The sequence below is a fragment of the Gallinula chloropus genome (assembly GCF_964237585.1).
Source record: "Gallinula chloropus genome assembly, chromosome: 2".
NCBI classification, from domain to species: domain Eukaryota; kingdom Metazoa; phylum Chordata; class Aves; order Gruiformes; family Rallidae; genus Gallinula; species Gallinula chloropus.
The window spans coordinates 55433309-55455858 of NC_140086.1; the positions used below are offsets into that span (position 1 = coordinate 55433309).

The 22550-nt window shown below is 43.4% G+C and overlaps 1 protein-coding gene across 1 annotated transcript in view; it reads left to right on the plus strand.

Moving 5' to 3' along the window:
* Window positions 1–4742: 4742 nt before the first annotated feature.
* The window catches only part of ANKRD12 (ankyrin repeat domain 12), a 66389-nt gene continuing 48581 nt past the window's right edge, over window positions 4743–22550 (plus strand). The window contains exon 1 of the mRNA XM_084280368.1: window positions 4743–4816. The gene's annotated coding sequence lies outside the window, so the exon portion shown is untranslated. The remainder of the gene's footprint in view (window positions 4817–22550) is intronic.

The following is a 22550-nucleotide window of genomic DNA, read 5'->3' on the forward strand; positions in this document are numbered from 1 at the left end:
TCAACTTTTTCTAAGGTTCTTTGAAGCAACAAAACTGGATAAATTACAAGTCTGGCAAATGCACAAGGAAACAACCTGAAAGGCAGATTATCTGAAAAAGCTTCATTGCATCTTACTTTAATTGCAAATTAAAAATACCAAACCAGGAAAAGCGATCACAATCACAGACTGATCAGGGTTGGAGGGGACATCTGGAGATCATCTAGACATTTCAGTGTAAACCAGGAAATGTGAATATCAGTCACTTGAGACCATATTGTGTCTGTCTCTTCTAAAGTATGCCTTTAAACTTACATCCTTATTACAATTAACATTATAGATGGATCTTACTGTGTTGGGATTGGTTTTTTTTTTTCCTGTATTTAGGTTTTGATATTCTGTTGTACTTCCCTAAACTATTCTTCCTCCGAGTCAAACTTTGGATCTCCGGATTTCCTTGCATCATGGTTACTTCCCCTATAGTCTGTGCTCCACTGTTATTTCAGTAAGCTCTGTGAAGCTTCTTGGTGTAATGCTGTTTGTTTAACAATAATGTTGGTAGTTCTAAGAACGAAACATACATGTATGTAATTTCTATGTAAAACTTGGTATTGCTTCTACATTACTAAATTGCATACAAATGGGAAGTAAATCTTACTATAAATACAAGTCATGAGCAAAGCAGTCATGGAATAAGCATGTGACAAGAAAATCTTACATACAAGTGATACAGAGCACTGTGCATATGAGAAAGTACAGGGATTGAAATACTATCTGTAATTCAAAGGTGCTGAATGCTCTTCTGAAAGGTCACTCCTGTGTTAGCAATAGCCCTGCGCCTGCAGCAGGCCAGGCATCTGGTACGTTAACAGCTTAAACATTTTAATGCAGGCTTTATTGTTTTAATACACCAGTCTAAGCAAGTTGTTTGTGTGACACTAACGACAAGGCTATATTCTAGCTCAGGTAGGGTTATGCTATCCTAACCTAGTGTGAAAGCAGGCTACTATGTTGTTTAAGCCTGTGTTGAGTATGAGGACTCCGTGTGCATTAGGGAACTACCATGCTGCAATTAGTCATGATTTTGTATGTAACTCTGAAACTCGAGGTATTGCATAATTAAGTTGAAGGGGAATGTAGTTTTAAATCTGTCAAGTTTGAAGCTTTCAGGTACATAAACCAAAGCTCCAGACTCCTCCCCTAAGTAAAGCTGGACAGGGGAATTTCTTGCCTTCTCCCACCTCACTCTTCTGTATGTAAGAATCTTGATATGGGTCTCACGAGCAGAACAGAGATTTCAACAGTTTCTGCTTTGCTGGAGATCAGACAAATGTGTCTGTTGTGATGTCTGCCTGACTACAACAGGATAACCGACAGTAGCCTTGCAGCACTGGACAAATCTGATATGCTAACATTTAATGTCAATTGAATATAGTAGGGCAGCTTGAAGGGGAATGAGCAAGTAACTTACTCTTTTCTCACCTAACCCACTTCAGTTATGAGAGGCTCTACAGCCCTGGCCTCTACATCAAGAAAGTGTTCAGCAATTACTATACTGAGATAAGTGATCACAAAAAAATAAATTCACATCTTGTGTTATTTCAGGTTTTGTTGAAATACCAACATTTCAAATATCTTAACTAGAGATGTAGTTTCCTTGGGCAAGAAAGTAAGATTTAAAACATGGGAACACAAGACATGCAAAGAATCCATTGGATTGAGTGTGTGGTGGTTCTTTCCTTTGGTAAAGATGCAAGTTTGGAGTAACAGGAAACTATTAATACCCAATGATGTGTTTGAGGTTGAATAATGGAAAGGGTTTACATGAACTCCACACACTGCTAGGGAATTGTTATCAGGAGCCAGGTTGTGTCATCAAACAGGAAGGAGCCATGAAGTTGTTTTATCTGTGCAGTATGTTTCCTGGCCTCCCTGGCTGACATATTAGTTACCTACTCAAGGCACATGCATGTTCTTTCACCAGTGTGACACTCTGCAAAGTCTCATGATTAAGTCCTTATTTTCAGATTTTTGTCCTGCAGCCTCTGGAGACTTCCAGTCATTCAGTTACCAGACTGAATTCAGCAATGACACAGATCAGCCAGATGCCATGCATGTTGGTCTTGATTAAGCTGATGACACACAATGTTTCACTGGGGAAGGCAGATCACAGGAAGTATGCTGAATGCCAGCACAGTGCAGCTACAAAGGCATATTGCAGCTGTGCTACGTAAAAGGGATGTTCTTCTGAAGACAAAGGGGAGAAGCGCACATTGGGGTACCAATTAGCAATTAATTGGCTGATGCTTTTTGTAGTTCTCATAAAAAGGTTTAAGGAACTGTATATTTTAGTTACTGTCAGATACTATTACTAAGAAACCTTAATATCTGCTGCAGGAGGTGCTGCTCATAAGACTCCTTCCCCATTATCTCAGCTGCTGGTTGTGAACATCTCCCAACACACACTGAAATCCTGGCACTGCATGCTGCCAGTGCACAAGGTTCATCAGAATGTGGTATTAGGCTGCTGCACTATACCTGCAGACTGTCATTTTTTAGAAGGTGGATCATGAGTATAGTTCCTATGTACTACTGCAAAAAGAAAAAGTACTCTGCCTTGGGAAATAGTTCTTACTCCACTTAATGCTAGCAGTCAGTAGCCAGGCTACTACTCTTCAATCTGCTTGCCACCTCAAGACAAGGTGATGGGCTCATGTCATCAACCTGACATAGAAGAATACAAAGTGAATGCAACTCCCTTTGTTATGTGGTCACAATGCCGCCAAACCTGCTCCTGGTGAGCTGACAATACACAAGGTATGGTAACAAAATCAAATGGAGGCAGATACTTTACAATACAAATAACCTGTACTGGCATTTGTGCAGGATGGTTTTGGAAGTAAAACTGCCTGAACAGTGAGACATTATGCAGAAGCAGCATGGGGACGTTTGAGATCCATGCTGCCATTCTCTACCCATGCTAGAACATGATAGGAAAGTCCATGCACTTTGGTAGCCTTAATCAAAACGATCTTTTAATACTGAAAATTTCACATTTCTGACTCAAGAACTCCTTAATATTTACACTTTCTACATAGCAACAGATGAAAGTAACCCAGTAGCAGGCTGTGCACATCAACTAAGTCTACATAAAAAGCAAAGGGCTTTGTTCCGTTGGCTTCTCAAACTACTACACCTGTCAGCCCACGTCTCCTTAGCATGTCCCAGAAGCAGTCTGCAGAGCATTAAGAACCCACGAGTACAAAAGCACACAGATTCTTTAAGTCTCATCACAAAATACTATTTTAATGAGTAGATGCAAAACCTTTCACAAGTGCAAATGAACGACCGGCTCTTACAGTTGCAACGAGGACTAGCGTCCGTCTACTACTGCAGCCCCTTTTGATGCAGCGGCGTGACACGTCTGGCTTACTGGCACAAGCAAGACACCTTAAAAAACCCTGGGGTTTTTCTGGAAGCGGGCCCAGCGCCAGCCAGCAGGCTGTGACCACCTACGGGGTGCGGGCCGCCGGTCCCACAGGCGGTCCGGAAGCTCTGCGCCAGCACCCGCCGGGACATTTAAGCGCTGTGAGGGAGCGGCGGCCGGTCGCGGATGGAGGGTTGGACGGGACGGGACGGACAGAAGACGGGACTCTACCTAAGCGAGGCGCGGGAGGAAGGACGGAGCAGCCTGCCCGGCGGGCTCCTCCTCCCGCAGCCTCTATACGCGGGTGCCCCAAATGCGAACAGGCGCCCCCCCCCCCCCCCCCCCCCCCAGGCTCTCCAGGCCCGCGCCACACGCACCTGCGTCCAGAGGCTTCTCCCAAAAAGCCGCGGGACCTTTAACTGCGGCCTGCGGGTAGGCAGCGTTCCTCCCGGCCCCTGCCCGGCGGGAGCAGCAATCCCCTCTCAGCAGCAGCTGTGCCGCTCCCGCCTCATTTGGAAGCGCAGCCGCTGCCGGGTTGCGCCCACCGCGCACGCGCACTGCGCCGGCTGTTAAAACTCACTGCGCCATCGCCGAAGGAAAACCCCTCCCCGGGGAGGGAGCGGCCGCGCCGGCGGAACGGAGGCCAGGGTGGTCGCGCCGGCGGCTCTAGGTGCGCTCCAGTCCGCGCGGGGACCGGGAAGCTATCGTTCATTCTCGCCCCGTCCCTACCCCGTCAGCAGGTGCGCCAGCAGCCGGGCCGCCGCCATTTCCAGAAAGTTCCAGCGGCCGCGGCCAAGCGGAGCGCGGCGCGTGCGCGCTGCTCTTGCCTTCCCGTCACCACCCCCTCGCCTCACGCCCCCCCCCCCCCCCCCCCCCCCGGCAGCTCTGCGAGCCCGTTATTCTCCGTCGCTCTGCGTGAGCGGGGAGGGGACGGGGCGTTCTGGCCGCGTAGCGGGGAGCCCGGCAGCGGGGCGGGCGCCCGTCGCCCTCGGGACGGGGAGCAGCAGCGGTAGCGCTACCCACTCGCCTTTCCCTCTTCCACCGCCGCCCGGGCGGTGTAACGCTCGCGGCGGCGCCCGCCCGCCCGCGTCCCGTGCCCCGTGTGAGGGCCACGTGGGCGGGGCGCGGCCAATGGCAGCTCCGCGGAGCGCTACTCCGGCAGCGACGTTGGGGAAGGGGGGGGTGGCGGAAGGGGGAGGGTAGCGGCAGCGCAGGGTGAGGGCGGGGGGAAGGGTGTTTTCAAACCCGGCAGCCACAGCGGCCAGGGCTCAGCCTGAGCCCCTGGGCACCGCCGGTGGCGGCGGGCGGCACCCGCTCGTCTGTTGGCTCCCCGCGGCCGCGTCGCCACGGAGAGAGGAGGGGAGAAGCGGCGGGAGGAGGACGCGTCCCACCGCCGGCTCCCGGGAGAAGGTAAGGACCGGAGCGCACCTATGCACACCTTCCCGGTGCGCGGCGGGGACCCCTGGTCCCGTTCGCGGCCGCGCTGCCCGCTCCCGCGGGGTGCCGCCCCCCTGTCTCTGAACGGCGGGCGGCGGGGCGTCCGGGGAGCTCACCCAGTGCCTGCCTGGGGGGTGTAACCGCCGCCCTGCCCTCCTGGGCGGCGGGCACCGCGTCTTCCCCGCCCAGCCCTGCGGGGCGGCGGGCCCGTCCCCTCTCTGCCCTGGGCGCGGGGCACGGCGGCGGCGGGCAGCGGCTCTCCGCTGTCAGCCTGTCAGCGCCGCGGCGGGAGCCATGGCCGCCGCTGTCACCGTCTGGCGGCCGCGCCTCTCGCCCGCCGAGCCCAGCCCCTGCCCCGTCGTCAGGCGGGGAGCCCGCTTGCGGACGGTGAACGGCGGCGGGTGCAGGGGGCCGGGGCGGAGGTTCCCGCGGGAGGCAGGGCCGGGGCTGCGGGCGGGGGGGAGGCGGCGGCAGAGGCTGTCCGGGCGGCCAGGGCACGGGTGCTGTGCGCGGCATGGCGGTGTACACACACACACACACACACGGACACACATCTACATACATACACACGCCCCGCCTCCGTATCGGGAATTTCGGCAGCTCCCTGCAGCTTCGGAGTTGCTCCGCCGATTCCGGCCGTGCCGCCGCGCCCCGCCCCAGCGGGATAACCTGCCCTGGCCAAACCCAGAGCCGGGGCGAGCCGGTGAGGCGTTTCTGGCGTCCTCCGTTAAATAAATGCCGGAGGGCGGCCGGTTGTTGGGCCGGAGGGCGCGCTGAGCCGGCAGGTTTGCCGCGAAGGTGGAGCGCGGCAACTCGGGCGGCACAGGTGACACCAGGCAACAAAGGAAGGGCGAGGAACGAGGCTGCCGGGCTCAGCTGCAGGCATCTTCCCGCTACTTCCAGCCTGGCACCCTTGCTGCGCTTCAGGGTGGGGCTTGGGGCGGTGGGGGGTGAAGGGCTTGAGGAGCCGATATGAAATTAAAACATTTATTTATTTATTTAAACTCCCGAGTGAAGCGAGGGGTTTAAAATCGGCGTTGTCAGCTAGAGGGCTTGTGGGAACTGCCTTGGGTGCTGGTGCCGTGTTCTCCGCCTTTCTTCTGCGGGCTGGTGTGATGGGGGGGGGGGTGTGAAATCTGAACGTTGTGCTTCTGAATTGCGCGGTAGTTTACGGGATAAAGCAGCTCTTTAATGAAGACAAGTGAGTAAGTAGTGATGCTTGTAGGGACAAAAAGCTATCAGACAGATGCGGAACAGTCCGAATATACGTGGGTTCCAGGAAAAAAATGTTTAAGCTTGGAACTCTAGGAAAGGGTGAGGTCATCGTGTCTATAACAAATCATTAACTCTTATTAAAATAATTCACTGTTATTGACATGTCATGGGGGGGTGCTTCTGCTCTCCAGTTGTGGAGCAGCAAGGGTTTGGGTGTTTCTCAGGATGCAAGTTGATGGCTGCTTGGTTGTCCTCATCTCTTAGTAACTCTAGGTAGGGACAGGTGATGCTGTGCAGCTGCAATGAGTTAAGCATCCTGTGCTTTCATTCCTTCTTCCACTGTAATTCTCTGCTATAGTTCAGTGGGTAATAGTCCCCAGAGTAATGGATCTTCACAACGATGTGAGATGTCAGAGCATTTTACCCGTTCTTATTATTGGAGGCTTGTGTGGATATTGAGTGTCACCAGCATTACTTCAGTTTTAGATGGAAACTCAGACTCTCAGCTAACCTTGTGTCCTGATCATCTGGGGACCTTAATCTCACCCTGTGTGAATTCAGTAGGGTTTTGTGCAAGCTTGAGAAACTGTCTTTTCAAATAAAATTGAAAGGTTTGAGGTATTGTGGAATATGTCATTGGGAAGGTCATGGTAAACCCATGGACTGTCAGTGTCTCCCCCCTGCCCCCCCTTTAGTATTTCTACTGTCCTGTATGCGTCTTGTCAGCTAAAATGTCAAGGAGTGCCAGTATTTTTCTTGGCGCCCAGAGGACTATAGTGGCATTCTTGTGATGATGTCATTTTTTTGGTGTACAGTACATGAGTCCCTCTTCTGTAGTCATCAATGAGTGCAGACACTTGGTCAGAGAGCTTTTGGTGGTTTTGCAAAGATGACAGCTTAGCCTTTAACATATAAGGACTTCTGCCTTCCCCTGGCCATCTCTTCCTGTGTTTTTCTCACACCAAGAGGATTATTCAAAATTATTTGTGAACTCTGAATGCTATAGAGAGCAAACCTTAGGACAGATGTTGTGTAAGAAAGCAAGTTCTGTGCAATAAACTTAAGTTCATTTACAGTTTCTTCCAGAAGGCTTGCACAATAGGTAACTTCTTTGAGGAAAAGGTCTTTTAATAAGCAGGCTGAATGAGTTCTTGTATAAAGCTTCAATGATTGTTTGGCATTAGTTGCAGGGAATACTTCACTATGTTAGCACTTAATTTAGGATTAAAAGCACAAACTGAAAACTTAATACCCGTGTTTTATTAAGTTAGAGGTCATCAATTATAGTCTCTAGCAGCAGCCTCTTTGCACCATCAGGTGTCTATTTAAAATTGCTGCAAACCCCATAAAATATTGCAGCTTTAACTTACCTAGATGGAAAAGTCCTGGATGTCCTTTTAATGGAAATACTGGCACCAAGAAATGGCTGAGCTAGAACAGCTTCCTCAGTGTTTGGTATACAGATATATGTAAAGCAATTCTATTCACTGAACTGCTGTACTGTGTTTAGATGATCTCAAGCCAATGAAGTTGTGTGGAAGACTAATGCAGTTGGTCCTCTTTAAAACTGGAAAAACCTATTGATCACAAAATATGTAATGATTAACCTGCTACCACACTGTTAATATGCCCGCTCAGACCAGCTAACTTTTGACAGATTTGATCTTATGAACAGGTGGGCTGGACATGAATGTCTGGTGTTTCTTCTCTCTTCCAGGTTATATTGCAGATGGAGCAGTATAAATGTTGATTGGTCATTTAGTCTCCAGATCAGGCCATATTTTTAACTACATCATTAGACTCTACCGACAGATGGTATGAAATAAATATTAGCACGAACTCTTATCTTGCATTTTGTGTTATGACGCTGAATAGTTTATTAACAGAATAACAGAAGTCAGAGCCCTGCTAACGTCTTCAGTTTTTTTCTTACCAGTTCATTATTATTCTTCCAAAACCTAGAGAAGTCTTAGAGAGTTCTTCCATAAGCTTATGGAGCCATGCTTTGTATTTTGCCTATGCAGTGGCAGTCCTTTATTGCTACCTTGAGTAAAACTTAAATATTCCTTTAAAAAGAGACTTGAAGCCCTTGAGAGTACGACTTTGCCTTGGCTTATTTTGAGTTATCTTCCTGGATCTGACAAAGCATTCTTATATTTGCTTTTATCTTCAGCAAGCAACAAATGAACAAACTCCTCAGTTTCATGGCTGCTACTTAGGGTGCTCTAGGGTAGTGATAATGTCACAGGAGGATTGGTTTCACAGTGGTTTATGCTAAGAAATACTGTTAGCAACATTAGAGACACAGTTATGATCTGTATTAGAGGCAAAAAGTGAAAATGCAAGTTGACAAGGAGGACTTCAGAGATTATCTTCCCTGCCTCTGTCATGTGCTTCCTACTTGCCAGAAGCCTGATGGGAGATGAAGAGTATTGGACCCAATTTCTTTGTGTTCTTTGTCTTGTATTCGTGATGCTGGGAAACATCAGAGGAAGAAAGCACTTTTTTCCCCCTTTCCGAGCTTCAAAATACATTAAGTGCAACAGAAACCAAATAACTTTGCATTTCCAGGAGTATTGTTGTGGTAGAAATCTTAGAATGTTCTGTTACTTCATGGGAGCAGAAATGAGCTTACTTACATGAAGACATTTCCTATAGTTTCCCTTCTCTTTCAAAGCCTTTTGTGTTAGTCCTATTTAATAGGTGTCTGGCTCTTCTAACCTTTCAAGCTCAGATAGATAGACAGATAGATAGCTTCCTTAGGTCGGTTTGTGGAAATACTTTCCTCTTGTTTATGCTCGCTTCAAGATTGGGTGCCATAAAGAATGCTGACAGAGTAGTAATCAGCTTTCTGTGCTGCTCTACACTGTTCATCAGCCTACTAACCTGAGTCCTTACTACTATTTTATAGATATGGAAAAAACAGAAAGATCATGAAGTGATACTCTCAGTCCAGACTGAGCAGTGCTAATTGCCAACTATATCCTGGGCCCCATCCAAAAGAGTGTGACCAGCAGGTCAAGGGAGGTGATTCTGTCCTCCTACTCAGCTCTGGTGAGGCTCCATCTGGAGTAGTGCATCCAGCTCTGGGGTCCCCAGTACAAGACAGACATGGAGCTGTTGGAGTGAGTCCAGAGGAGGGCCACAGAGGTGATCAGAGGGCTGGAGCATCTCTCCTATGAAGATAGGGTGAGAGAGTTGGGCTTGCTCAGCCTGGAGAAGAGAAGGCTCCGGGGAGACCCTACAGCAGCCTGTTGGTGCTTGAAGGGGCCTACAGGAAAGCTGGAGAGGGGCTGTTTACAAGTGTGTGTAGTGATAGGACAAGGGGCAGTGGCTTTAAGCTGAAGGAGGAGAGATTTAGATCAAATACTAGGAAAAAAACTATTTTCTGTGAGGGTAATAAGGCGCTGGCACAGGCCCCCAGAGAAGCTGTGGCTGCCCCCTCCCTGGGAGTGTTCAAGGCCAGGTTGGATGGGGCTTTGGGAAATCTGGTTTTGTTGAGGGGGTCCTGGCCCTTGGCAGGGGGTCGGAAGTACATGATCTTTGATCTTTCTAACGCAAACCATTCTGTGATTCATCTTCTGACTTCAAGAAAGGACAGATCTCTTGACAATTCTGTTACCTTTATTAAATAAATTTTAAAAATACTGTCTTCTCTCTTGAAAATAACTGGGCCTTTGCTTTCCAGTCCCTTTGATTCTCTAGATGACATGGTAAAACATTAATGAAGGTTAATTGCACTACTCACTGTAGTTTTACAGCTTTAAATAGTTATACTTGTATGCAAACAGTATTCTGGTTATTTCCAGTTGCACTCCATCTGTTACCTCACTACCTGTTTTTCCCCAAAGCAAAATTATTTCTGTAAAGGAACCAGCATAAGACTTTGTTCTGTTACTTTTGTGATAATTTGGTGCTGCCCAAAAGGTGGCACAAAAATCATTGAATATTTTGTGTCTCCACATTTTAGCCAGGATGAAAATGTCAGTTATCCAGGTGGAGACCTGTAAGACAGACTAGAAGTCAGAAGCTTGCTTTTCCCCCCCCCTGCATCTACAGTTTTATGTTGTGCTTGTGAACAGCAGCACTTGAGCACACTGTTTTACTTGTGGTGAATCCTGCTGAAGTTGAAGGACTGTGAGTAGGTGTTGGCAGTTCATCCGTTTTTAGCCTGTGAAGGGCCTTTGCGTGTTTTTAGGTTATATTCCTTCTGGCAGTGCTTGTAGCTAGGTTGTGGGTTTTCTTGCTTTTGAGGTCAACAAATTAGCATTAGCTTACGAAGATTTAAATAGAAAATAATGAATTTTCAGTAATAATTTATAGAGTACATTTGAAATGTCTTGATCTTCAGAAGGTTTTTAGGGAGGAAAGGTTTCCTCTGGTAGGCACTGTGCTAATGGAATAGTCTTTCTTAGTTACATCTTCAAGGAATCACCAGTAGATCAAAACTGAAGCTTATGACTCCACTTCTCCATTTAGCTTAATGGGAGTATCATATTATGCTAAATGTCTGCGCAGGTGCTTCCTTTGAACCCATAGCCCATCCTAAAAAAGACTCAAGAGGAAGCACCTGTGAACATACAAGTGTGTTAGACTTGCAGATTAAAAGGGAGGACTATTGGATTTTGTAATAAGTGTCTTTGATGACTGAGAGCCAGAGTTTTTGGGCAAGTGTGACTCTTCTTCCTATAAAGAGGAAACATATCCTGTGGTTAGTGGACAGTGCTGGGAAGAAAATGCTCTCCTTTCTTCTGAGAGACTACCCAGGAGAAAGGATACTCTGGCACCTTAGAAGTTTATGTATGTGTGATCCTAAGAGTAAAGAGGTGAGCTTGTTTTTCCATCTAAATGTTTATTTCGATGGCGAGGTATGTCCCTCAGTAGGAGTGTGATGTTTGTATTTTATGCGGCGCTCTTGATAGGATGTAACTTGAGTATGGCATCAGTACTTACAAGCCACACAGGTTCTTTTAGCCACCTGTGTAAGTCTTTGTTGGAATAGTTGCTGTCCTGACTGCACACCGTAAATTGCTGGAGAATACAGAAGACTCACATTTTTCGTATGCCGAATGTGTCAGCGGGTGGACGTGCTGCCACTGAGGTAAAGAACATCTGCGCTTCTAATTCATGGCACAGAATTGTAGATTAGTTGAGCTTAGAAGGAACTTCTGGATGTATCTAGTTCACCCTCCTGCTCAGAGCAGGGTGAGCTAGAGCAGAATGCTTATATACATGGCCAGCTGAACCTGGAATTCACCCCAGTAGTGAGTAAAATCTCAGCGAGCTCTAGTTTTAATTAGTCAGTTGGGATTCCATGCTGAACCCATTGCTGAAGGCTGGGTAAACCCAACACTGGTGGTGTGGTGGGGGATTTTTTCTTCTTTCAAAGAAGAAAATGTGGAATAGAAATGTTTTTCACTTGTCCTAGGTATTGTGTCTTTATGGACTAATTTAATTTGTAATAGTCAAAGCATGCATTCTTCTTGTACTGCCTGTGTGTGGTAGTCTTGTAAAGCTGTGGTGTCTTCTAAGAAGTTCTGTTACACAGATCCTTAACGAAGTGGTTTTGTTAATTTTTTTTGTACTTAAATGATTAACTAACTGCTTATATAAGTAAGGCTTTTTTGCACTAATTAAAAATCCATTTTCTGGTACTTTTTTAAGAAAGAAATGACAAATGGATAAATGTCAGTTCTACGTTCTTTGTTCTGGAGCTTAGTTGAAGACAGGATCTTCCAGTGCCTGCAACTCCGTAAACTTAGAGTGAGAAACTGAAAGTGAAACGATCTTGTTTTCTACTGCCAAAGGAAGAATATGAATAGTAGCTAGAGCTCAGCAAGGGTGTTTATTCAGAAATTATTGTTTGAATATTGGTAACGTTTGAGAAGGTTGATCTTGCAGAATTCCTTTCAAGTATAAAACAATTATTTATTCAACCAGTTGTATTTGCACTTGAGGCATTCTGTTTGTTTCTTTCCAGTGCTGCCTTGAAGAGCAGCCAGACATATGTAAAAGCAATAACACTAGTATTTCTGTGACAAGATGAGGGGTTAACCTGAAAGTAGAGGAATGCACTTGAGAATAAGACAGTGCTGACAAACAACCTTCATACTCATCTTGAATTCTGGCACCGGTTGCAGTTCTTTACTGGCCCACACGAGGAATACCTTAGAAATGGGCGTTGTAGTTCAGAGGGAACCATGTCCCTCCTCACTATGGGAGCCATTGCTGCCTGGCTGAAGTGGGAGTGAGTGTCTGACCTCTCAAAGGCAGGTTTATCACCACTTTGGGGAGAGGGAATCCCTTTTTTGTTTGCTTCTGTTTGTTAATAACAGAAGCTAACCCTATGCTTCATGTTTCTTAGATCTTGTCACTCCAGTTTGAGGGCAGGGGATGTGTACCTGTAAGCATCAAAAGAAGCTTCAACACTGATCTTCCATAATGAGGGAGGATTTTCTGCTGTGATAAAAATGTCATCTGGTTTATGTTATGCCAGTTCCACAAACTTTCAGCTTTGGTATTTTAAGCTTTTTCTTTTTAGATCAGTTTTGTCATAAAATATTAATTAAAATGCTTTGAATGCAGCACTTTTCTTGGGTAATAAGAGGAAATTAGAAGAGAGAGAAATAGTGGTGATAAAATGATCTGCTGCTTTTTTTAACAGCAAGATAGTACTGGCTTATTGATGAAGATTCTGCCATTCTTGAACAATCTGATATGCCATTATGACATCAAATGTCCTACTGTTTTATGCTTCTATAGAAAAACTAGCCTCTTTCCAATAATGTTAAAAATATTAATTGCTTAGGACTATGGTTTGGCAAATTAATTTGTAACATAGGTATCCAATCCACAATCTTTGTTATTAAGCAAGCCCAAAGCCCTTCAGATGCTTCTCTGAAATAATGGGTAACACTGTAATCTGTTCTGAAAGTTTATTCTGAATATAAATATCTGTATGATTGTGCTGTAAATCACGCAGTACCTACCTACTGTAAAGACAGTCACTTGGCCATTCAACTAAACAAACAGCATTTTGGATTTCAGACTTGTGAAACTAGTTCTGCTCAAAAGTGAAAGTGAAGACATTTGATCTTTTCGTTCCTTCAGGTACCTTTTCAGTCACTGTTTTCCTGTTTCAGCTGTTTGTATGAAGTCTGCTTTTGGGATCCCTCTTGCAAAGCACCATCTTCCCCACTCACCTGTTTTCAGGGTTCTACCACCCTGGCAGTTTTTTTATTTTTTACCCTAGATGGCATTATGTGAAGAAATTCGTAGCATTTTCCATAGCATTTTCTTCTTTTAAAGTCATGAAGGAGTTGAAGAGTAACTTTTTCTGGACATGAGAAAAGATATGACAGTCTCCTCCTTTTGGATGGGGCTTAATGTAGGTGGGTTCACCCAGGTTTTGGGTCTATGACTATAATTGATTCTTTGAGGGTGTCTCATCCTTTGACAATGACTCCTTTTTGGATTCTTGGACTTTAGTATACTGTTGTGAGACATAGAAGCAGAGCCTAGCACACTCTCTTTAAATTCTTCCATGTTCAGTTGTTTGGCCATTTATAGATAGCTGGAATCCTTTTGTTTCTTTTCCTCTGTCATGTTGTAATACTTTTAGCTCTTATATGCCAAGAAAGACTAGTTTGTTTGGCATAGCACCTGCAAGGATATTTTGACAAAATGTTAGATTTTATGGTTTTTCAGTGCCTTGGCAAGACATAAACAGTAATTCTGTGTGAGTTTAGAAGTCTGATATTAACAAGCTCCTTTTATTTATTTATTTTTTTTCTGGAGTGACATTTGCATTGGAAGGATCTCTGAGTCTATTAGAGATTGGAAACTTTAGAGAAAGTAAAGCAAGGCAGTGGGCCCATGTTGAAGAGGAAGTGACAAGTTCTTCTTGTCTGCGTTTGAACACCTTGCTGTTGTATACTGCAATGTCACTAACCTTTATATCCTGCTGTGTCAGAAACTGTCTGCCATATCTTAGAGGAGCACTGCTCATTTGTCCTTCTGCAGATAGAGTGGGATCACAAGTTGATGGGGTTTGGTTGGCACTGCACTTTGAATAATGAACAAGATGGATCTCTGGGGATAAACCTTACAATTGTGCAGGCCAGGATACTGCTCCAAGAAGAGTCCTATCGAAGATGTTGAAATAAATCCTTTAAATTAGGAGGAGGTTGCAAGAAGAGAAGAGAGGGTCTTGTGTTGAAGAAAGTTGAGTACTAGCCCTGAAAGTTACCAATTTTTAGTCTGTTTTGGAATCTGGGTGAGGTAACAGGCCTTCTATGAGCATTTGCTAAGGGTTTTCCTCACTTGTGGGGCGCTGCTGAGACTCTTCTACCTTTTTGCTTCTACAGTGGTAGGGAAGAGGAGTTGCTTGCAGAAATTGAAACTGAAGCCACTAGTAGCTATGGTCTAGGCAAGTATGAAGTACTATCTAATGTGAAGTAATCTTGAAATTTAAGTCCATAACATGTTATGGGTATGGTAGATTAGTCAACCTCTGGACTTCATTATTTCTGTGAACTTAATTCATCATCTAAAATAAAGGAACTTATTGCTGGAAGATGAAACTGCATTTTGTGAAAATAAATTAGTATATATGAAAGGAGCGGGGAGCTTTACTCTTCTTATTCCCAGTTTTGATTTAAGGATTATAAGTTCTATGATGATGTCTAGGTTAGGTCCTCCTTTTAGTTGAAGGTTTTGGTTTTTTTTTTAATTTAAAAAAGTGGTGTAGACATTTCTCTTTAAGAAGGTGGAAATCGAGTCAAACTGAAGTAGCAGGGGATTGTGGTATGAGTGACAAATAGTCTTTCTCTGGAAGGGAGTGAAGCCGCTTGCTACTTGTGTTTCTAGTCTGTGGCTCCTCAGAACTTCACCAGGTTGTCAAAAATTTGTAAAGAACAAAAGAAGCAAGTTGTTTTGAATTCCTGTGAGAATTTACCTTTGCAGTAGTAAGAATGATAGCAAAAATATGAAGCCCACTTTTTATCTTGAGTACTACTTTAAACATTTCAGCAGGAGCATTAAGGGCTAAACTAGCTTAAAAGGATAGTTCAGCAAAGGAATATATTGCTTGATCATGTCCAAGGAAGTATAAATAATGTCAGAGTTGTAAGCTACTCTAAAATCTGATGTGTTTTGTTTTTACTTTCAGAAGCAAATCAGTGCCAGCATGTTGGTTTCATTCTGACAGGTAGATTTTTTTAGAGTTTTAGCTAAATGTACGTGAGCGAAGAGTTGTCCAATGCTACTCCAGCAGGAGTTTGTCTGTGCCTGGTTGGCATTTATCGTAACTGTAGTTGCCAGAAAACATTACAGAAAGAAGTGCAGGTGTATTTCTGATGATGAGCTATGACATGAAAGAGGAGACATCTCTTGCTGAGATACAGCTGTTGGTGAAGCATGATCTAGCAGTAATTTATAAACGAGTAGTATTCAAGTCAATGCACACAACAGGTTTCAAAGGCATACTGGTGTGTGGCATTTTCAATCAGTGAATAAGATTTTGGAAATTAAATTTTGGGCCAAAGTCTTTTCTTATTCCAGTGTGCTGCTTGTAAAACTCTGCTGCATAATATATAGGTTACTACAGGAATTCTTAGTCAAGAATAGGAGGGTTTGTGTTTTCTATGTTTTTGGGGGTATTTTTTCTAACCATTTATTCCTGCTCAAGTAGCAAACTGAACCTGGTCTATGTAAGGTACAAGGATAGCTAAAAAAATCTGAGGGACTTCGATGACCTTCAGATGTCCCTCAGTCTCAACTATTCTTTAATTCTCTAAGCAGTGAAGTCCCTGTGTTCTAGGGTAAGCTTGTGTTTAGTATAAAAAGAGGAGGAAGAAAAAAAGCTTTACTAAAACTCAATCCAAATTCAGTCGTGTTCTTTAATAGCATATTTGTTAGAAAGAGGTCGATGAGTCTAGGTGCTCCTATTAGCACTGAAAATAAATTGAAGAGTATTGTGAAATCTGTGGAACTCAATTGACACTTGAAACCAAGCACAGGTAAACTCAGGCCGTTAAAATAATGGATTTGAAGATACTCTGGCTGGGAGCCCAAGGCTCTATATAGGCAAGTGCTGCAAAACCCCTGCAGAGAGTTTTGTTTTCTGCATAGGAAAGAGTTGTACGTCCTCTCAATTTTTTGTTCTTCCTAGTAGAAATTCCTAGACTATGAGATACGTTCTTTATTTTGGTAGGAAGTAGTGGTAAGTTCCAGCTGAAGTGTTGGAAAATCTTTCTTGCTGCCTGCGTTGGCTGTTGTTTAGGGACTTCATTCTAGCCCTGTGTAGTGTAGCCTGGCAGGTGATGAGTAGATACTTCAGAGTGTATTAAAAGTTGTTCTGGAGATAATGAGTAGTCACTGCCCATTCCTATTTTGCTGTTCAAGGACACCTTTTTAAAATGAGGTTCAAATATTTTATTTTTCTTATTACAGAAAGATTTGTGCAATCCTTACAGGTTTGGATCTGAAGTGTCTAAATATTTCAAAATAAATGTAGAAATAATCTCTGAAAGGACTGTGAGTCTAATAGCCATTCCATATATTTGCTAGGATCTGAAGAGTTTCCAAAATACACGTATCCAAGGTATCTCACAACATATATTTCTGTTAGGCTGTTGGTTTACCTTTTTTAGTGTATAATCTGGTTTACCAGTATAATCTGGTAGGGAGGATTGCTGCAGAGGAGGGATAAGGCGCTTTTTCTGAGGTTGCACAATAGGTATACCCAAGAAAGGAGTAGAACTGATCTCAGCATTGCGTGTTCTAGCCACAAAGTCATCCCAAGTATTGTGCAAATCTTAAAGGAAAATAGCCATTAAAAAAAAAGGCTCACTTCTGGACCAAAAGTGTGTTGTCATATTTTATCATCAAATGCTGTAAAGTCTGCCAGATTTGTGACTCATGTCCATGCTGGGTACTGCATTTGCACTTAATACTGCACCAGACTGTTGCCTTAGGCACCATTAGTTTGAGACTGTGTTTGAGCTTAGTTCTAGTTCTTTCATCATACTCTTGACACTGGAGTCTGTGTGGACTGAACTGTTGCAATCGTGTGAAAAGAGCTTGTGAATATTTTTCCAAATAAAAATATCCTTTTCACCTTTCATCTGTAAAAGCCACTGCATGTATCATTCAGGCACTGTTCTCTCCAACATAACTCAATTGGTGTGCTACCTAAAGCTAGTAGTATTTAGTGATCTGATTGCAGGTTACTGCTAGAGAACTGAATTGCAAGTACAGTGGGACACTGTGGAATGTAGGGCAGAAAGCGCCTGGTAAATTGTTCTGTTCATCGTTACTTGATGGTATTTCAGTGCACACCACATACAGGAAGTGGTAATGGTAAAACTTGAGACTTAAATAGTATAGCATACACAAATAGCCTCTTATTTAATCTTTTCTTATGCAAAATGTATTTTCCTTTCAGCTTGTAAAGAACAATGTGCTTCTAGCCTGCAGCAGGAGGCAGGCTTGCCAGTAGGGATGTACTGCAGTGTATGTTTAGTCCATTATAGCTACATATGTCTAATGTATTATCAGCTTCTGGAAAAAAGAAGTTTTGCTGTGCAGATCTTATACCTACTTAACTTTGACTTTAGCACCCTGGGAGCTAAGTTGTTCAGTACTCCTGCTAGCAGGAACATGGAAGCTGGACTCCAGCAGTTGGGTTTTTTTTAGTGTGTGTGTGGAAATCCACGTAACATGGTTTTCATAGGACTCTGCACAAGAAACCTGAAACTACCTGTGTTCAAATGAAGCCTTAAATAGCCCTTTTATTGTCTTAATTGTAAAGGTCAAGTAAACTTATTATAGAATAGCTGTGTTTCTATAGTCCTCTGCAATGAAAACCTTGGTACAAATACTTGTATTTTTTAAGTCAGTCTGAAATTTTGAAATACCAGAACAGTGTTTTGTGTAATGTTCTAATGAGATTTTTGAGAGCATGCCCTGGGCAGTGTCTCATCATTTACTATAATTTTGACATTCTCATGAGACATCAGCAGTGCTTAAGTCTTTGTTTCTACAAGTATGTCTGTCCAAGGAAGTAATGGAAAACTGACCACAGTAGTAACTGTGCCATTCTCCATTAAAACCAAAGGGAAGTGGAATGCTTGTGCTTTTTTTTGTTCTTTTTTTCTTTTTACAGGGCCACAGGAGTGGCCACACTAAAGAATTTTAGTTTGTGTTCCACATGCAGGGGAAATATTCTTGTGTGTTGATCATGGAGTTCTCCTGTGCTTTCCTCCCAAGGCACAACCACTTCTTTCTTCTGTTAAGTTTTTCTCTCTGCTGCCTCCTCATCACAGTTCCATTCTCTTCTAGCTAACATGAGGCTTTACTCCTCACAGGCATAATTCTGTGTGGGAATATCAGGTAAAAATATAGATGTTCTTTTCATACATGTGTGTTTTAAATTCCTGAGCCAGAAAAGCCACGCTCTATACTACTGAACTTCACTACCCTCCTACTCTGTGTTGTACCTGAAAGATTTCTTTCCCCATAGTCCCAGAGTCCTGGTCTCATGTCTGTTAGTATGTCCCCAACCTGTAACCAAAATATCCAAAATAATCTCTCGTTATGTCTTGGGCCCTGTTTTCATACTGGATGCTGTAGGTGACAAGGTAGATGCTGATCTGATAACATGTGTTGGAGTCTGACTAGGACTTGTTTTGTTGTATAGCAATAGGTTATGGTTGAGTAACTGTCTATATAGAAGCACTGAGTTCTCTAAGAAGAAAAAAGTTGACAGTCCTCCTACATCTCCTGTCAGGTTTAATGTAACAGTAGTAATGTTGGAGCTTGTTAACTTTTTTTTTAAAGAAATCACTTCTCAAGTTTGTTTGCTGAAGGATGGGTTTATTGTCAAATAGAATAACTTGCCTTTTCCTGATAAGAAGAAAAAGGAAACCAGAGTGTTAACTTCAGCTAAATGAACAACTTTTTGTTAATGTCTTTTTCTTAAACTCTGTTTCTTACAGTCATAAAAGCTCCTAATTTTCTGTGGAGTTTGGTCGTTTGTGCTATACCTGTTCCCTGTCTCCTAGTGCCTTAACCTCAGCTGCTTTTGCCACGCCCACCAGAATACAGATAACATTTGGCATGGCTGGGCGGCAGCCACCTGCATACCTCTGAATTAGCCAGTATGTACATACACAGTGGCCAGCTGGCTGTCTCCAAACAGAGTATGTAATGTTGGCTTTTGCCTGCCTTTCCCTCAGTTCAGTTCTTCTTAGGTCTCTTTTATACTCATCCACCAATTTTTTATTTCTTTTTTTCTTCCTTGTAATAGATTTAATAGCTTTGACATCTAGATTGAACCAATTATTTCTATTACTTCAAATTGGAAGAGACAAAGTCTTGGGGGTGAGAAGGACGAGATTGCTAAGGGGAAACTATGTCAGTGCCGTAGTTTGAATCAGGAATACACCTTTAGATTGACCTCCTCCCTGTAGTTTAGTTTGCCATATGCAGTGGCTTCAGAGCTCAATTCCTCCTGTTCTAAGCCAAGGGATGTGTTCAGGAATGTGCTGAATGTGCTGCAGCCTTTAATGTGCCTTCAGTGCATTGGACTGCACTAGAACTAGTCCAGAGCAAAACTGCTAAGCGTGACGAGTGTAACTCCTGAATTTTTGTTACCAGCTGTTCCACTGTACAGATCCCCTCTTGAGAAGTCTGTACTTCTTGCTAATGTAGATGTAGCCATAGCTGTCATTTTCATAAGTTTAATTTTAGCAAAACATTCTGAAACACTCCTGTCAAATATTTATAGCAGAAATTTTGTACAGTTGATTCACTGTTCCCTAGTCTGGAGTACAGCCCTATTGGAAGAGAAGGATATTTTTCTTCCCTTTTCCCCCTCTGCAGATGAAATAAGATACAGGAAATATAGAAGAATAGAAGTAGTTGAAAAGATTGCCTTACGCTAGGTTCCCTGCTTTTTAAATGCAAATGCATTCTAGAGCTCAAGGATAAGTGCAGTATCTTGGAGATTAACCCATGTACTACTAATGTTCTCATAGAATTTCAGTCTTGTGCCCCACCAATTTGCTATCATAATAGTCAGCTAACCTTCCAAGATCCAGGGTGACCAAAGAAAACCTTCTGTTGGCATCGTGTAAGTCTTTGCTGTGTGTGTTGTGGGGAAGACATGTAGAAGTAAGAAAGTAAGCATGTGTTGTAATCTTGAACCCTTTGAGCCCCGTGTTGGGTGCCAAAAATGGCTGTCATGGTTTTGTCTCAGCCAACAGCTGGGCACCGTGCAACCATTCACTCAGTCCCCCACCAGCAGGATGGGGGAGAGCAACGGAAGAGTAAGAGTGAGAAAACTCGTGGGTTGCTACAAAGACATGTTAGTGAGTAAAGCAAGGCATGTACGCAAGCACAGCAAACCAAGGAGTTCATTCCCCACTTTGCAGGGGCAGGCAGGAGTTCAGTCATCCCCAGGAAAGCAGGGATCCATCACATGTAACGATTACTTGGGAAGACAAATCTTTTGACTTGGAATGTATGTGGCCATCCCTTCTTCTTCCCCTGGCTTTATATGTTGAGCATGACACCATATGGCATGGGATATCCCTTAGGGCAGTTGGGGTCAGCTGTCCTGGCTGTGTCCCCTCCAAGGCTCTTCTCACCCCCCTGCCCTCCCGCCCCCCTCCCCCCCCAGCCTACTTGCTGATGGGGTGGGGTAAGAAGCAGCAAGAGTGTTGGCTCTACAGTAACAAAAAAAATCCCTGTTTTATCAACACTGTTTTCAGCACAAATTCGGAACACAGCCCCACACTAGCTACTAAGAAATAAAAAATATTCCAGCTGAACCCAACACAACCAGAAAGGAAACAAATAGTTCTGTGAGCACCAGAGCAAGAGATGCTTAATTTCTTACAGATTTATCTTATGCTTGTCTGACTGGTAATAGGCAGGTTGCAACTGAAACTTCCCCTGTGACTAGAGGAAAAGAAGGAAAATAGTTTATGAAGGCAATCTTACCTCAAGTTTTCTTGTATGTGATATGACATGAAGCTTGTATTGAAACTTTCCCTGGGGGAAAACAGTGACTTGTTATCCACTACCCACCTTTTTTCCATGAAATTTGTGTGTGCTTAGTGTATTTGAAAACCTTTATCTGCTGACAGATTTAAAGAAAATCCATCTGCAGGCTTGAAAATCATTGGGCCTCAATTTCTCAGAAAACTGGGCTGAAAGCAAAATGTAAAGGGGTTAAACGACAGTGGTGCTGTTGGAGTACTGTGTGAATTCTGGAGGGTTTTGAGGTGAGGCCATACCTTTAATTAGTGCTAGGTATAAGCTTATGTGGAGTAATACAGTCACTTGTTGGTATTAAACATGAATGATATGTATAATTTTCTGTAGCTAGTTATAGCTGAAAGTCTGGTGCTTGGTGGGTTATTTTGTTAGTGTTTTGGGGGTGGAGTTTTTAGGAAATAAACCTAACTTTTTGTATCAGTGCCTATAGATCTGTCAAAATGTTTACCTTTATTACTTTGAGAAACCAGAATTTTTTTAGTTCCTTTTGATGAAAACTGGGGAAAAAATTAACAACATTTTAAATAATAGGACATTGATAACTGATAATGGTGGTGCTGGAAAGCTGTCCAAATGAACGTAAAATCAGAATATCTGATTTTTTGTTACATGCAGAGAAGTTTCTTTAGTAGGAAGCCAATTCAATGTTTTATTGAAAAGCATGAAATAGATCAGTGTGTTAGAGAGAAAGAACAGCTGTGCCTGTTTGTCAGATGAAAAGTGATGCCACTGCTTGTTGTGACAGAGGAGAATAATTTGAATGTAAAGACTTTAACTTTTAATTTAGGGTTCTGGTGATTTGAAATATGCCATCAAGACTGCCTGATAAACTAGTAATTGCGTTAAGAAACAGCCCTGAAGGAAAGTCAGTGCAGACAAATCGAGGTTTCCCTGGAGGAACCTGCTGATGTTCTACATTTTCACTTTGAATGCAAATGTTTGTTGACTGTGTTCAGAACATGAATTGAAATGGCACTGAACTGCAGGCAACCGGAAATCAAGTTTAAATGTCAGTAAAATCACATATTCAGAATTTTATTGTAAGCTGCACTGTAGGATTGAATCTGTACTGTAAGGTTGAATAGTTTGCTTACATTTCTGGACCATGGTGATATCTTCAGAAATAAAAAAAAATCTACCCTTTATGAAAAGTTGGGGTTTTTTCTTAAATATTTGAAGCACTTCTGTTTGAAAAGTATTTCGCACAGGGATTGTGAACAGCAACCTGGTACACAAGACATGGAATAGAGTTACCACCAAGTGCCAGTTGGGATGATTCTGCTTTAATAGTCCAGTGTAATACTCGGCTTTAGTGAAATTCCAAAGCAATTTTCTCTTCAAAATGTAATTGTTTTGGGACCAAGAATTTAATTAATTCACATTTAGTTTTGATCGTGTGGTAAAGAAAATGGCAACATCATATGAATTT